Raw genomic sequence first — 17,838 nt, 5'->3', positions numbered from 1 at the left:
ACCCCGCCCCTCAGGCCCCCCGGGGGTCAGCCCTATCATTTGCACAATTTTGAATCCCCACACTATAAGGATGCTTCCATTGCATAATGGGTGCTATACCATGCTTAGTTGCAGAGAAGAAGTCATTTATATGGAAATAGCCGAATTGACCCCTTTTGACCCCGCCCCTCAGGCCCCCGGGAGGTCAGCCCTATCATTTGTACAATTTTGAATCCCCACCCTAAAAGGATGCTACCATTGCATTATGAGCGCAATCCCATGTTAAGTTGCAGAGAAAAAGTCATTTATATGGAAATTGACCACTTTTAACCCCACCCCTCAGGCCCCCGGGGGTCAGCCCTATCATTTGCTCAATTTGGAATCCCCAGCCTACAAGGATGCTACCATTGCATTATGGGTGCTATACCATGCTTAGTTGCAGAGAAGAAGTCATTTATATGGAAATAGCCAAATTGACCCCTTTTGACCCCGCCCCTCAGGCCCCCCGGGGGTGAGCCCTATCATTTGCACAATTTTGAATCCCCACACTATAAGGATGCTTCCATTGCATAATGGGTGCTATACCATGCTTAGTTGCAGAGAAGAAGTCATTTATATGGAAATAGCCGAATTGACCCCTTTTGACCCCGCCCCTCAGGCCCCCGGGAGGTCAGCCCTATCATTTGTACAATTTTGAATCCCCACCCTAAAAGGATGCTACCATTGCATTATGGGTGCTATCCCATGCTTGGTTTCAGAGAAGAAGTCATTTATATGGAAATAGCCAAATTGACCCCTTTTGACCCCGCCTCTCAGGCCCCCGGGGGGTCAGCCCAATCATTTGTACAATTTTGAATCCACACCCTAAAAGGATGCTACCATTGCATTATGGGTGCTATCCCATGCTTGGTTTCAGAGAAGAAGTCGTTTATATGGAAATAGCCAAATTGACCCCTTTTGGCCCCGCCCCTCAGGCCCCCGTGGGGTCAGCCCCATCATTTGTACAATTTTCAGTTAGTAGCCATAAGGATGCTACCAGTAAAATTTTATTGAAATCCGACCAGCGGTTATGGAGAAGAAGTCGATTGTTGACGGATGACGGACGCCGGACGCTGCGGTATCCCATAAGCTCACCTCGGTCCTTTGGACCAGGTGAGCTAATAATACAATAACACCGGATTACACAATGGTCTGAATTAAAAACAATGGCTGGCTTGGAAAGTTACATTATAGAAGCTCACCTTGAAAACAGTACAGTCAAACTACATGGGAAAAGTGGTCTTTATAGCCAAGTGAACTTTATACACAGGTCAAATTGTGCTACAATGTGTTAGTGGTCGTTATAAGCAGGTGGTCTTTAAAAAGGGATGGTTGCTTAGGCAAGTTTCACTGTATATGCATCATACAAAATAAAAGCAAGATGGTATTGATTTTTGTGAGTGTCTTCAAATGTAGATTTTAATGTACTTGTCAATGTTTCTATGTTCCATCTTATCCTGGTAGAAGCTGTATACAACACCTATTACTAATTTCAGCATTGTCACCAATTTGCCGCTCAGGGACTAATAAAAACAAAATGGCATCATACAAATTTAAGGACCAAAATTCACAATGTTTGTTAAATTGTCTGAAAATGATCAAAGGAATAATCTTGTAAGAAAACTCCAGAAAAATATCCTACCAAAAACAGTACCTCCCAGAATAAACGTCATTGAAAAGACACCCCGAAGATTTGGTAAATTTTTAGGAGTTAACTGGATCACCATTGAAACAAAAAACAAAATGTCGGACTATTTTAAGTGTCAACCCAAGATAAAATTCAGCATGCAAAACACTATAAAGAGAGTTAGTAGCTTTAACAAGTAACTAATGGTCCATCAGTGACTGATAATAATGTCAGGAATAAAAGAATGGTTAGGCTATCCTTAACAGTCACAGTTATATAACATTAATCTAATATCTAACACATCTGAAGAAGGACTTGCCAATCTACTTAAACAAATTAATGCTGCTATTAGAGGTCCCTTGCACTTTTTGAAGTAAAGTGTATTAAATTCATTTAATGAACAATTGATTTGAAAGTATTATCACAAGTTGTAAGTGATAACTGAAACAGAATTCCAGTTTTATTTTACACGTTCTTGAAAGATCATTATTTCCAGCTAAACCTCATATATTCTGAGTGAGTATTCATTTTTAAGCTATAAGGAAATGTAGAGTCACTGCTTCAGAAAGGTAACAGTTAAAGACTGAGTTATCCGAGTCTATGAGTAAACTCAGTCAAATGATTATAAAGTGCAATCTGGTTGAACTAGTGTGAGTCTTTATGTTGTTCAACTGTTGCCCAAGTCAGAAAATTAAAACACAGATCTTAAAATTACAGAAAATGAATATTACAGAACTTGACCAACCTGATCAGGAAAAACACTGAGTCAATTTGAATCCATAAGGGATAAAAAATAAGTCAACTTGAATCTCTCCGGGTTAACAAGAAGTAAACTTGAGTCCCTCAAGGGTAGCAATAAGTCAACTTGAATCCCTAAGGGGTAGCAATAAGTCAACTTGTGTCCCTCAGGGGAAGCAATAAGTCAACTTGTATCCCTCAGGGGTAGCAATATGTCAAATTAAATTCTTCTGGGGTATCATCGATCATGGGTAACAATGAGTCAATTTGAATCCATCCGAAATATGTATTTGTCATTTTATCATTTTTTTAAATACCAATCTAAGAGACAATAGGGCAAAAAAGACTAAGTATGCTAAATTGACAGGAGAGTGAGCTAGAAAGGACTGGCAGAGAGTAGGGACTGATCACCCCTACTTACCCATCATCAGCAGAGAGCTCCAGGATAAGATTTGAAACCCTCAAAAATGGATCAAATGGATGGACCTGGCTGATGAGGACAACAGTTGAGCAGCAATACCAACAGCTGTATTCAGGTATCATTAGGAGGTATATACAGTTTGTTCAAGGATGCGCTTTTTTGTTTCTAGATGGAAAAACTTAACAAACAAAACAAGGACATAAATTCAGATCCCCCGCCAATGGAGATATCAAAGCTGAAGAAAGTTTGATTGTGGAGACTTATGAGTATGAAAAAAACACAGGAAAAAGGAAGTTGAGCTAAAGAAAGATGGAATATAATTCAAGTAGAGCGGGGCTGCAATTGTTGAATCAGGTATACAGCCTTGACATTTATATTAGACTATAAACACAAAGATGGGTGGAGTTTTGCAAAGTAACATTTACCATTTACCATGATATTTTCAGCAATGTTTCCATGGTAACGGAAAAAGTGCAAAAAAATGAAAACCTAAAAATAGCAAAAGGTACTACTAGACCATAAAAAGAATGTGTCTATGAAGTTTCGTGGAAATATCTCTGCTGGTTTTAGAGTTATGCTCCGGAAATGAACCTGCTACAAAAACATGATATTTTCAGCAATGTTTCTATGGTTACAGAAAAAAGCACAAAAAGTGAAAACCTAAAAATAGCAAAAGGCACTACTAGACCATAAGAACAATGTGTCTATGAAGTTTCATGGAAATATCTCTGCTGGTTTTAGAGTTGTGCTCCGGAAACGATTCTTACACAAAAATCTGCCATTTTCAGCAATGTTTCCATGGTTACAGAAAAAAGTACAAAAAGTGAAAACCTTAAAATAGCAAAAGGCACTACTAGACCATAAGACTAATGTGACTATGGAGTTCCGTGCATATATCTCAACCAGTTTTCCAGTTATGCTGCGGAAACGAACCTGGTACAAAAATATGATATTTTCATGCAATGTTTCCATGGTTACGGAAAAAGTGCAAAAAATGAAAACCTAAAAATAGCAAAAGGCACTACTAGACCATAAGAACAATGTGTCTATGAAGTTTCATGGAAATATCTCTGCTAGTTTTAGAGTTTTGCTCCGGAAACGATTCTTACACAAAAATCTGCCATTTTCAGCAATGTTTCAATGGTTACAGAAAAAAGCACAAAAAGTGAAAACCTTAAAGTAGCAAAAGGCACTGTTAGACCATAAGACCAATGTGTCTATGAAGTTTCGTGGAAATATCTCTTCTGGTTTTAGAGTTATGCTCCGGAAACGAACCTGCTACAAAAGTATGATATTTTCAGCAATAACTCCATGGTTATGGAAAAACTGCAAAAAATGAAAACCTTAAAATAGCAAAAGGCACTACTAGACCATAAGAACAATGTGTGTATGAAGTTTCGTGGAAATATCTCCACTGGTTTTAGAGTTATGCTCCGGAAACCATTCGTACGGACGGACAAACGGACGGACGGAACCCATTTGTATATCCCCCGCCAACTTCGTTGGGCAATTGAATGCTTTTCAAGATAGTGACTTTGGCATCATTCTTGGGCATTTTTGGGCAGAGAAATGTTTTGTGGTAAGGTCTAAAAATAAGAAAGTTTTTGGGCTGCCCTTCCTTTAATTCATGAAAACAATTTAGCCCCATGAGTATAGGAACTGTAAATGAAGTGTTTTTAAGACGTCACAGGTAGAACATGAGAGGAAGTATAAAATGTGAAAAGTGTATGCATGGTGTATGGTGGGCTACAACACAGATATAGCATAATGCCCTAAAAATAGCCAAAATAGACAAATTTTTCACATTTTTATCATTTTTGCATCTTTAGGATGGTAACCATATCGAACTGCAATGATACACAACTATTATACCTATTGTATCAAGGATGTACATGTACTCGATATTTGAAATTCAACAATATCACTAACAGTTCTGAATATTTGACAGATTTAGGGACAAAAAAGGCACAAATCATACCAAGTCCTTTGTTTAATCAAGAAAACAAGGACAATCTGATTCAGTTCTCATAGAAATAACAGAAACAATTTAGTAAGGACGAAATTGACATAAATTGTTCAGTCAAGACAACATGGACAAATCACGATTCAGTTCAGACAAAAACATCATACAAGGACAAAATTGATTCATGCAAAACCTTACTGAAATCTGATAAAAACGGAATACATCTCTAGAGACTGTCATATCTAGACTAGGAACAGGACAAATCTGACTATACCATAAACAAGCACTATCAGTAATTACCCATGTCCTGACAAATGATTTAGTAGCATTCTCAATCTTCTTAAAGCAATATCATAAACATTAATATTTCAGACAAAAATTTGACTTCATTTAATTTCATAAAAGGATTTTTGTGATTCTCATCAAATGATAAATCTTGAACAGAAAAATCTTTCCGTGATAAGAGACTTCTGGAAATGTATGGTCTAATTAAAATGAAATCCTTCATAGCCACAATCAGTTGATACTGATCTAATGCTGCAGTTTTATTCCTGTAAAAGACATATTAAAAATTAATCTTATACGACATTATTGGAGCCTTACTGTGTAGTTTAGGTTTAGAAACACAAAAGTGGTAAGCCTACTAAACCACTTTTCTCTTTCTTTTCTGAAAAATACAGTTTTTCTTTAAGACATTGTTCAGTAATTGTGTATTCTGATTGAGTAAAAAATACAGTTTTTCTTTAAGAAATTACTCAGTAATTGTGTATTCTGATTGAGTAAAAAATACAGCTTTTCTTTAAGACATTACTCAGTAATTGTGTATTCTGATTGAGTAAAAAATACAGCTTTTCTTTAAGACATTACCCAGTAATTGTGTATTCTGATTGAGTAAAAAATACAGCTTTTCTTTAAGACATTACCCAGTAAAGGTGTATTCTGATTGAGTAAAAAATACAGCTTTTCTTTATGACATTACCCAGTAATTGTGTATTCTGATTGAGTAAAAAATACAGCTTTTCTTTAAGACATTACCCAGTAATTGTGTATTCTGATTGAGTAAAAAATACAGCTTTTCTTTAAGACATTACCAGTAATTGTGTATTCTGATTGTGTAAAATATATAGCTTTTCTTTAAGATATTACCAAGTAATTGTGAATTCTGATTGAGTAAAAAATACAGCTTTTCTTTAAGACATTACTCAGTAATTGTGTATTCTGATTGAGTAAAAAATACAGCTTTTCTTTAAAGATGCTCCATCGCCGACAGAGCATAAATGATATTCATCATTTGAACAATAATTGGTTTTTAATCGTGTATATAATAGTATAATTAACACAAAAGATAATATAAAATAATTTATTTTGCCTTTGGTGCATGCGCATTCAGTAGTTCATTCCATATAGGATATAGTGGTACGGAATTTTTTCGGGATGCAATTAATTATTTTTCATATTTTTATCTTGAAGTAAAATAAGATGCTCAAAATTTTCAATGGTGGTAATGGTGTAACGTAAGTAACTTTTGTAACTAAAGAAAAATACTAAATCGTCTGCTCCTGTTTTTAATAGTAAAAAAATACCATTTGTCAGCGGTGGAGCATCTTTAAGACATTACCCAGTACATGTAATTGTGTATTCTGATTGAGTAAAAATACAGCTTTTCTTTAAGATATTACCCAGTAATTGTGTATTCTGATTGAGTAAAATATATAGCTTTTCTTTAAGACATTACTCAGTAATTGTGTATTCTGATTGACTAGAAAATACAGCTTTTCTTTAAGACATTACTCAGTAATTGTGTATTCTGATTGAGTAAAAAATACAGCTTTTCTTTAAGACATTACCCAGTAATTGTGTAATCTGATTGAGTAAAAAATACAGCTTTTCTTTAAGACATTACCCAGTAATTGTGTATTCTGATTGAGTAAAAAATACAGCTTTTCTTTAAGATATTATTCAGTAATTGTGAATTCTGATTGAGTAAAAAATACAGCTTTTCTTTAAGACATTACTCATTAATTGTGTATTCTGATTGAGTGAAAAATACAGCTTTTCTTTAAGACATTACCCAGTAATTGTGTATTCTGATTGAGTGAAAAATACAGCTTTTCTTTAAGACATTACTCAGTAATTGTGTATTCTGATTGAGTAAAATATAGAGTTTTTCTTTAAGACATTAATTGTGTATTTAATACCCTGCAATATTTATAAAAACAAGTGTAATATATTTAAGTTCAATGATGTCAACATTGATAAAAATGTTTTACCTTTCAAACAATGATTTGTTCAATAAAATACCAAACTTGAAGTAGATTCAAGGGAGACAATTGAAAGAAGGATTATTAACTACTTTTTGAATTAAACTCATTGAACTGTTTACACCTTGCAAGTATCAACATCAAATTTTTAGTAGAATATGTACAATATTCTAGGGAACAATACCCTCTACATATGTCATGTGATCCTGAGCCATAGGTATGGATGTGTGAAGATAGAAATTAAGGTGTGTCCGACCTCCATCCTTTGATAAGACACTGTTCTGATGATACTGATAACTAGGCCATCTTCTTCTGTGTAGTACATAGCAGATCACACAGATGAAAGTGGACATGTACTTGTTTCCTTTAGTCAACTCCCACAAGTAGGTCCCACGTCTATAGGTGTGAGAAACTTTCCCAACCTCATATCATTATTAATGTATTTATTTCTCGCACCAAATCCTGTGATGATATACCGATTTATGATCATCATTGCAATCTTGTTGATTTCCGAGACTCACTACCAAATTTCCCCGGGGGCATTTTTCCAGTTATCACTGACATATCAAAGAAACTATCGGCACAGATAAACTATTAAACTTTCAAAGGATACAACTTCATTGCTTTTAAATTAATTTCCCTGGCACTTAATGTAAAAGCAAACAGATATGAGGACTTATCAGTTTTGTCACCGCAACAGAAAACAATAGCATTAAAACAACCATCAGGAACAAAAAACCTTATGAGCATTGCAATAGTGGCCAATATGTAGTCCTCCCAACTTGGCTGGCACCAATATGTCATAAAGTATTCATGATGTTTACAATAAGCAATGAGCTTGATTATGATACTGGACAGAATGGATAGGCTTTGATGAGGCCGATCATGTGGCCTAACGACTTACATGAAATGTAATTATTTATGAATGTGGTGCCATGAATTAATAAAACAAATGTGTTTCTAAGTACCTCAAGTCATTATCTAATATTATTGATAATACAGCTTTCCTCAATTTTCATTGGCTAAAATATGGTAATATGGAGGTCATTATGTTAAGAGTTTAAAGCAATGGTTCTATTTTTGTAAATATCAAATCAACATTGCACAAGTGATTGCAATGCTAAACGGTCCCAGAGGTTGGCAGTTTAAAACCCATCGACAATAACCAGGTACTGACTGCTGGTCAGTTGTTTTACTCAAGAGTACTCTAGCTTTCCTCCATATATAAATATCCTTTTGTAACTTTTAGACACTAATCTTGAGTAGATACGTAATCATAATCAACACCTCCAAAATAATATTTACCTATGCCCTTCCTTTGTTACATTTTCTTCTCAACTGAACCAGCAAGGTGAAAAAAATTGGGTTTTATCATTTTAATATCTTCATCAATATCTAATTCTGACCCAGACTTTGAAGGTTTTCTTGTAAAGCCAATTTTCAAACAAAATCATACTTGTATTTATATACTGGTAGCATAGAATTGATGTTGGGCAGATAAGCGCAATCATGAAATTGTGCATTGATAATAAAATGTAATCACTGTACAAACAACATATAGAAAATACAATATGCACAATCAGATATTAGCACAAAATGTCCCGCACAAAAACCCAATATACATATATTATTACTGTACCACTTATACGATATGTACATTTACAGTCAGTTCTCTCAAGGATAAGCAATTCCATTATTGAGAAAATAATTAAATCTTCTTTTATTTGATTAAACACATCCAATATCTATGTAACATATTGTAGTTGTTCTCAATTGGTCAATATATGACCTATTACTTCAATCTTGATTTGTGGTTTCTTAAGATCTTGTAATATCTTCTTTTACTCTCTTAATAAATATTAAGTGTCAAAATAAATGTCAAACACAGAGGCTCTAAGTTGATAACAGGTATAATAAAGTTGGGCTGACATGGACCAGAAAAGAACAACATGTTTGACTGAAATCATCTGCGACCTCCTGTCAGGCCCACACAACCAGTACCACAAATAAACCAACGACCATAAAATGGTGGACAAAGCCAGCCCATTCACTGGGAGAATTTCTCCATCTCTGTTTACAGTAACCAGAGTCGGGCCACTCTCCAGAACCCTCAAAGGATTCAATCTCACAGCAGGTTCAATTCATATGTTTTCATTATCATTGAAATTGTTAACGTTATGTAATACTCACGACCCATAATCATCTATTCTCCGTTTTCTTCTGACATCTGTTCTGAAAAATAATTATGAATAAAATAAGTCTACAAAAGTTTAGAGGAAAAAAAGTGGCATTCATTGATTTATAATGAACTGCTAAATATAATGTTGTCAGTAGATTGAATAAATTTCTTGGAAAAAAAAAGATGGAAAAACACTGAAAAACTTTCAATTAAATCAGGATTTGATAATGAGAAAAATATTGACGATAGTGACAGATAAATTGGAGACAAATACAATGTAATTACATTTTCCAACCATAAAGCATTGTCATGTAAATGACATTTTGTAAAAAGCCATCTGTATGAGGAGCCATCTGCGCTTGCCCAGTAAATTTTTCTGTTGACAGACAAAATTACGAGAGGGACATCATTGTCATTTTCTATAGTGATCATTAACATATGAATGTCGAAGTGTAACCTTACACGATTTAAGTCATTAAAAGTGTTAATTAGCCGTCTGAGTCACTCATTAAATCTTATAATCATTCTTTATGTCTACCAGCCTACTGAAACAGGTTCAGTTTTCATCGCAAAGGTGGACTAAATCATTGCTTTTTACAAGTTTATATCCTCCATCAATTTTTCTTAAATCAACATTGGTTCAGAGATTTACGAATAATTTCAGTTCGGAATTAAATGAAATGCTGAAAATCCGAAATTTCAAGGACATGCATAATGGAAAATATTTCAAAAATATCTAAGCATGTGTTAAATACTGGAAAGTTTCATTATGCATATGCACCTACTACAGATTTGACTATATTAATTGTTCTTTATCGTTAACAGTGATATTTTCTATAATTGAGTATTGATTTCATAGGAGCAAAATTTACTTTGATCTACTGGTATGTCCAGTTGGCATTTATAACTTATGAATTGTAATTGATAATCTTTATAAAAAGTCTTTTTAAAACTTCTTTTATTTGACATTCATCTGCTTATCATAAGCTGATGAATGCCAAATTAAAGAAGTTTTAAAGAAATTTTAACTAAGATTTTCAATTGCAATACGACCCATTACATATTACAGTAATCTGTGATAGATCATATTATGTAGAAATGCAATACCTGTGAATTTCTCCATGTGATAATCTGACCCTGACATTACTCATTGTGATAATCTGACCCTGACATTACTCGTTGTGATAATCTGACCCTGACATTACTCCTTGTGATAATCTGACCCTGACATCACTCCTTGTGATAATCTGACCCTGACATTACTCCTTGTGATAATCTGACCCTGGCATTACTCATTGAGATAATCTGACCCTGACATTACTCCTTGTGATAATCTGACCCTGACATTACTCCTTGTGATAATCTGACCCTGGCATTACTCATTGAGATAATCTGACCCTGACATTACTCCTTGTGATAATCTGACCCTGACATCACTCCTTGTGATAATCTGACCCTGACATCACTCCTTGTGATAATCTGACCCTGACATTACTCCTTGTGATAATCTGACCCTGACATTACTTGTGATAATCTGACCCTGACATTACTCCTTGTGATAATCTGACCCTGACATCACTTCTTGTGATAATCTGACCCTGACATCACTCCTTGTGATAATCTGACCCTGACATTACTCCTTGTGATAATCTGACCCTGACATTACTCCTTGTGATAATCTGACCCTGACATTACTCCTTGTGATAATCTGACCCTGACATTACTCCTTGTGATAATCTGACCCTGACATTACTTGTGATAATCTGACCCTGACATTACTCCTTGTGATAATCTGACCCTGACATTACTCCTTGTGATAATCTGACCCTGACATTACTTGTGATAATCTGACCCTGACATTACTCCTTGTGATAATCTGACCCTGACATTACTCCATGTGATAATCTGACCCTGACATCACCCCTTGTGATAATCTGACCCTGACATTACTCCTTGTGATAATCTGACCCTGACATCACTCCTTGTGATAATCTGACCCTGACATCACTCCTTGTGATAATCTGACCCTGACATTACTCTTTGTGATAATCTGACCCTGACATTACTCCTTGTGATAATCTGTTCTGACATTACTCCTTGTGATAATCTGACCCGGACATCATTCCTTGTAATAACCTGACCCTGACATTATTCCTTGTGATAATCTGACCCTGACATCACTCCTTGTGATAATCTGACCCTGACATTACTCCTTGTGATAATATGACCCTGACATTACTTGTGATAATCTGACCCTGACATTACTCCTTGTGATAATCTGACCCTGACATCACTTCTTGTGATAATCTGACCCTGACATTACTCCTTGTGATAATCTGACCCTGACATTACCCCTTGTGATAATCTGACACTGACATTACTTGTGATAATCTGACCCTGACATTACTCCTTGTGATAATCTAACCCTGACATCACTTCTTGTGATAATCTGACCCGGACATCACTCCTTTGTGATAATCTGACCCTGACATTACCCCTTGTGATAATCTGACCCTGACATTATTCCTTGTGATAATCTGACCCTGACATTACTCCTTGTGATAATTGACCCTGACATTACTCCTTGTGATAATCTGACCCTGACATTACTCCTTGTGATAATCTGACCCTGACATTACTCCTTGTGATAATCTGACCCTGACATTACTCCTTGTGATAATCTGACCCTGACATTACTTGTGATAATCTGACCCTAACATTACTCCTTGTGATAGTCTGACCCTGACATTACTCCTTGTGATAATCTGACCCTGACATTACTTGTGATAATCTGACACTGACATTACTCCTTGTGATAATCTGACCCTGACATTACTCCTTGTGATAATCTGACCCTGACATTACTCCTTGTGATAATCTGACACTGACATTACTCCTTGTGATAATCTGACCCTGACATTACCCCTTGTGATAATCTGACCCTGACATTACCCCTTGTGATAATCTAACCCTGACATTACTTGTGATAATCTGACCCTGACATTACTCCTTGTGATAATCTGACCCTGACATTACTCCTTGTGATAATCTGACCCTGACATTACTCCTTGTGATAATCTGACCCTGACATTACTTGTGATAATCTGACCCTGACATTACTCCTTGTGATAATCTGACCCTGACATCACTCCTTGTGATAATCTGACTCTGACATTACTCCTTGTGATAATTTGACCCTGACATCACTCCTTGTGATAATCTGACCCTGACATTACTCCATGTGATAATCTGACCCTGACTGACTATTTTAATCCCCATAAAGAATTTATTGCATTGTTACATTTTATCATCTTGATCATCAAAAGGTCAAAATTAAGGTACCTTATAGAAACACACCTATGAAATTAGATGTTTAAAATAAATAATTTGTATGCTTGGATTTACACCGGGGGAATCTTGCATATTACATTGTTACTTTATCTTGGGCCATTATATAAATGTTTTGATATCAAAAGTGTTATTTGTGTTGTTTTTTTAATTTTTGTTTCGGAATTGTCATGTGTCTTTCAGCGAAGGTTAATGGGTCACATAAACTATGTTAGAAATCTGAAGGTCATGAACCTTTGGCATATTATGTCTTCGCCACCTATATCTTAAGCCTCCAGGCTAAATTGTCGCAAATATCCCATTAGTTTTCTTTTTATGAACTGAAAAATATTCAGACAATGACATGTAGAGTGACTTTGACACAGCTCAATTGACAACAGTGATGCATTGTGGTACTCCATGATTTATTTAAAAGTTAAAAAGTTAGACTTGAGTTTATAGAGAATATTTCACTTATGTTGACATAAATGATGAAGATTTTAAAGTTACTGTACTAAAGGGCCTGTTTCATTGTGATACTTAGCTGCATTAAAAGGAGCGAATGTCAACAAAGACAAGGGACATTCAAAGTTTCATATTGTTTGGTTATATATATTTTGTGTTAACATCCTCTTAGCAACTATGGTAGTTTCAGAATGGAAAAAACTCCCTTGTAATCAATGTTTATCCTGTGATATGCTGTGTTTATGTTTTGGGAGACTGTGGTATGTTTGTGTATCTGTATATAGACTATAGAGATTGGGTGCAGATTCAAAGATTAAAGGTAATCTATTATGGGTGTTTTACAATAGAATTTCCCAGTGGTAAAGCTAGTGGCATTCCATTGACATCCCAGTGGTAACAATAGTATTTCACTTGGATACTAGTGGTTTTACCACTTAAATACCGACAGATTTTACCACAACCAGTATTTTCAAGTGCATGGCAATTGGTAGTGGTGGTGGCCAATTTTATAGTCATGACTCGGTCTTAATGCATCCTTTTAATTCCGAAATATTGAATTTATATGAATACGTTTCTAAAGCCTTATCTTTTTTTATTCTGTAACACACACTCTGTACCCAGATCTTCTTGTTTAATATTGTATGTAATCATCGCCACAAGTTTACATGCTGATCTGATAAGTCTGTGGTGAAGATCCTGATGGCATTTAAACTGAGATGCTGCGGTTAGCTTGTTGCATGCAGTCGGCCATATTGTGGTAGTTTAATGAGAGACTACAAAGAGGTACAAACCACTATCTGATTGTGACAGTGTACAGTTTATGGACTAATATCCAACACTTGGTGTAAATCATGTATCTCCTTTACATTGTACATCTGTCGCTCTGATCTGCTATAGTTATACAGCTAAATCAACCTACACAAAGAAGCCAGACCGTTAAGTTCATTCTACAAATTTAAATGATCATTTTCTTTTTGTCATTTCATCATAAATCTCCGAATAACAAAAAAGCAATGAAATTTTATGGATGAGAATGTTATGTAATCACATGAATATACATGTATGTAAATTGGCAGTTCTATTATCAGATTTTATTCACAAGAGATTCGTTGTTAATTTGAAACTTGCAAAAATCAATATCGGCTGACTTACAAGACATTCAGTATACCACTCTCTCACTTCATTTTTACATTAGGAAAAATAACCCAATCAGGAGAAATGCTATATTGCCACCACCAGAATCAGAAAACAAATGTCATGGCTTGTTGTACAGCTGAAAGCATTTCCTTCACTTGCTCATAATGAAATACATTGACACATTTATATACATGTACATATATATACCATGCAAAGCAATAATCTTTGACCTTCCTCTTTCCAAGAATCTACCATTTTAATATTTTGATTCCCAAAAATTCAATTTTAACAAATCCAATATTTGTAACCTTGAATATGGGTAAAGGTTATTTCTATTTTCATCTTTTTTTTTCAAATATGGGTAAAGAAATTGTCGGAAACCCACAAGTCATTTCTCCATCGTTTGTGACAAAAAATAGAGTGGTGTCTTGTGGGTTTCCAAGGATGGACTAAAGATTATTTCTATTTTGTTTTGTCATTTTTGTTTAACTTGATCTCAGGCACCTATTAATTAAAGGAGGCTATTTGTAATTTTGTATGGTTCCTGTTTAGTTTAATTTGCAAGTCTAACTTTTCTGGTACACCTGACTCTTATCTTGATATGCTTTCTTACAATGTTATGATCAGGCCTTAAGTCAAATTTCATATTTTCAGTATCAACCTATTTTTGGGGGTTTTCCTGGTTTGGTAAGTAAAAAAGTAAGTAGTCAAGATGTCCAACATTTTAAAACTACCCGGTACCCTGCCTCCAAACACATACCTCTTAGTCAAGAGGCATATGTCAGGCAATTGCTTGGTACTTGCCTTGGGACTTAGATCCGCAATTTTTTTCTACAGCCTATTCCTGCTTTCTTCCACCATTCAAATTCTGTTTAATTTTATAAAAGAACTTGCAAATCAAATCAGATATGTTATTGTTTCGGAAGTACATGTACATTGTATTGTATGCCTTTCCAGTAGATTTTATGGTTTCTATGATCATTAACACGACATAATGAGCTTTAACCATCTTGATCGCTACCACGCATGTGGCATCCCCCGTCCATCTACTATTTTTCTGATCCCAACAGAGAAAATAGCATTCAATTGGTAGTGACTGCACCTCTTTTCTACATTGCCATTACGGGCCAGTGAATGTTGATCACATTCATTTAGATCAGTACGGGACCAAGAGGACCATAGTCATTATTGCTAGACTCTTCACTCATGGCGAGGACGACAGTCATTATGACTAGGCGCACCACTCAGCGGCCGAAGCAATCCTTTAATCATAATTCATGTTCACTTCACAAATTATTGATCCAGTAACAGGGCATTAATTTGATGACAAACACAATAGAGAGAATTAATGTTTTACTCTAATTTGATGACAAAACACAATAACGGCAAATTAATGCCCGGCTTGTCCCAATTATACCCAGGTGTCCCATCATTTCAATGGGGGAACCCCACAACAAAAGATTAACTGTCTCGCCCATTAATTAGACATTAAGGCTTTTGATAGAATGATTTCATTAAAATCCTTAATGACAAAAGGTGAACAGACAATATAAAATTTCTTCCTGTTACATATGTTTTTACTTTTTTTGATAATTTTTTTGTCTAACATTCTCACAAACCATATTGTCGATATTGATAAATCTAAAATTACCATACTTGTGTTTTCAGACTATAAGTGTTATGAAATTATTGACTACAATACATGTTTGTATATCAACAAATATGCATAGCAATTTGGGACCTCAGGTTGTGAGTTTGAGGCCTACAAGTTTAGCAGTTGCCAAGCACTGGTATGCATCATGGATACTCCAGAGGTTACTATCACAGTCATTATATCTACCCCTGGATCATGTCATAGTAAAACTGAAGGCATTTCAGGAAAATAAACCTGACCAATCACAAGTCGGCAGAGACTTCATTTGAAGATTACAGAGACAGTCACACTCCTAACTTCAAAGCCACACAGTCATCTACAGTGTACCATTAGTGATTCTTCTGATGCACATCAGAGGACCAAACTACCTGTCTCGTCAGTTGTTGTACACAGAGCCTTCAGATTTGCTATGATATATTCCAGGGGTATATATAATGACAGTGATAGTAACCCCTGAAGTACAAAGGATTTGGTATATACTATATACGGTACTAGCTAAAGGTTATTTGTTGTTTTGATTAATGTCCCAAATTTCCTGCACATAAAAACTGCCATCTAAATAATAGGTATGTATCAGGATTGAACTATGTAGATCATCAGTGACCAGGTAGCTCAATATAGAGCGGTCTTTAAAGTAAGCTTAGATTTCTTTCTAGAAAATAATAGGCTGCACTTAGAAGTAAGCCTTGAATTTTTTCAAATATGCATGCTGACCTCAATAATAAAAAATTCAAATTAATCGATGTCTACATGCAATCAATTCAAGTCTACACCAAGTAATAATGTAATCAAGAGGAGACAATTCACTCAGGTGAAGGAAATGCTTATTATTTACTCCTAGGAATTCCCTTTCCAATCTATCAATAGAATTGATTTTTATCTACCCAAAATACCTTCATAAAAAGTCTAAGTAACTGACAAATGTCTGCTCAAATAGATTTTGTGTTTTAAGATTTTGATGACCATTACAAAGAACAATAACTCTGCTAATAGTAATTTATATGTAATTTGTCTAAACTAGATGTCATCTGGACCAGTACATTTGTCCGGTTTACACTGGTTTTCAGATGATTCAGGTTTTACTTACTATATAATAAGAAAGCAAAATGATATCAAATTTATCCTAAATAGACAGGGATCTGGATAAGGCAACAGTTGGTTTTGTAAAATTTATGTAAGGCTATTGCCATAAGTTATCACACCGCTATTCAAACCACATATTTGTTTACAGATAGAATATCACGAAGCATCACAGAGTTATTGCCCCTTGATTGAAATATGGACACTGTATAATAGCACTGAATACAATGAAATACACACAAGCATTATTGTTGTTTAGTCATAAAAATATTATTTTTAAATGAGGTATTCAATATTGCACATTCAAAGTACACAACTTTAATAAAACACTGACAGTATTTTACAGCAAATAAGCTAGACCACCAACTATGAGAAGATATAGAGGATCTTACATCTTATATTTTAAAACTAGTTCAATAATTTGATACATCACAAGCCTTTAAGCGATTGGATTAATACAGTAAATTGTTTAATGAGTTTTAATTTTATGTAGCCACGCGCATAAGATTACATGTATATTGATCACATAACTAGGTTATATAATATTAATGGAAATACATGTAAAGGCAAAACTTTCAATTTTGTAAAAGGTGAAATTCGCTCTTAGGTGACTTTCACACGGGCAATGTCATATATGGATTATGAATTTATGATGTCATTAAACCTTTGACATCACAATAATGTTAATATTGCATGTAAGTCTATTATATGACATGCATATGGCTGAAAGGGCCAGCTATGTGCTAAAATAAACAAGAGATCCCAGAGGGATCTTGGCACCACCAAAGAATGATCTATGTCTGACAATGGAAAAAGGGATCTTTTCTCTGCTTTTCAAACTTTGACTACATACTACATATAACCTTTGAGACAGATCGCTTCAGTACTTTCTGAGAGTAGTAACAAACTTCTATTATCAAAATCCAAGATGGCGGCCTATCGGGCATCTTGTTCACTGATTGGTCCTA

At 35.0% G+C, this 17,838-nt stretch overlaps 1 protein-coding gene across 2 annotated transcripts in view; it reads right to left on the bottom strand.

The window, feature by feature from the left end:
- Positions 1 to 17,838, bottom strand: part of LOC138315715 (TOX high mobility group box family member 4-like) — an 82,196-nt gene that overhangs the window by 63,442 nt on the left and 916 nt on the right. The window contains exon 2 of one of the 2 annotated variants that reach the window (XM_069256948.1): positions 9,219 to 9,255. The gene's annotated coding sequence lies outside the window, so the exon portion shown is untranslated. Of the gene's footprint in view, positions 1 to 9,218; positions 9,261 to 17,838 lie in introns of both variants that reach the window. The other variant, XM_069256947.1, reaches the window with a different exon arrangement.

The sequence above is a fragment of the Argopecten irradians genome, chromosome 2 (assembly GCF_041381155.1).
Source record: "Argopecten irradians isolate NY chromosome 2, Ai_NY, whole genome shotgun sequence".
Classification (NCBI taxonomy): domain Eukaryota; kingdom Metazoa; phylum Mollusca; class Bivalvia; order Pectinida; family Pectinidae; genus Argopecten; species Argopecten irradians.
The sequence above is the reverse complement of the archived record's forward strand: the minus strand, read 5'-3'. Positions and strand labels throughout refer to the sequence as shown.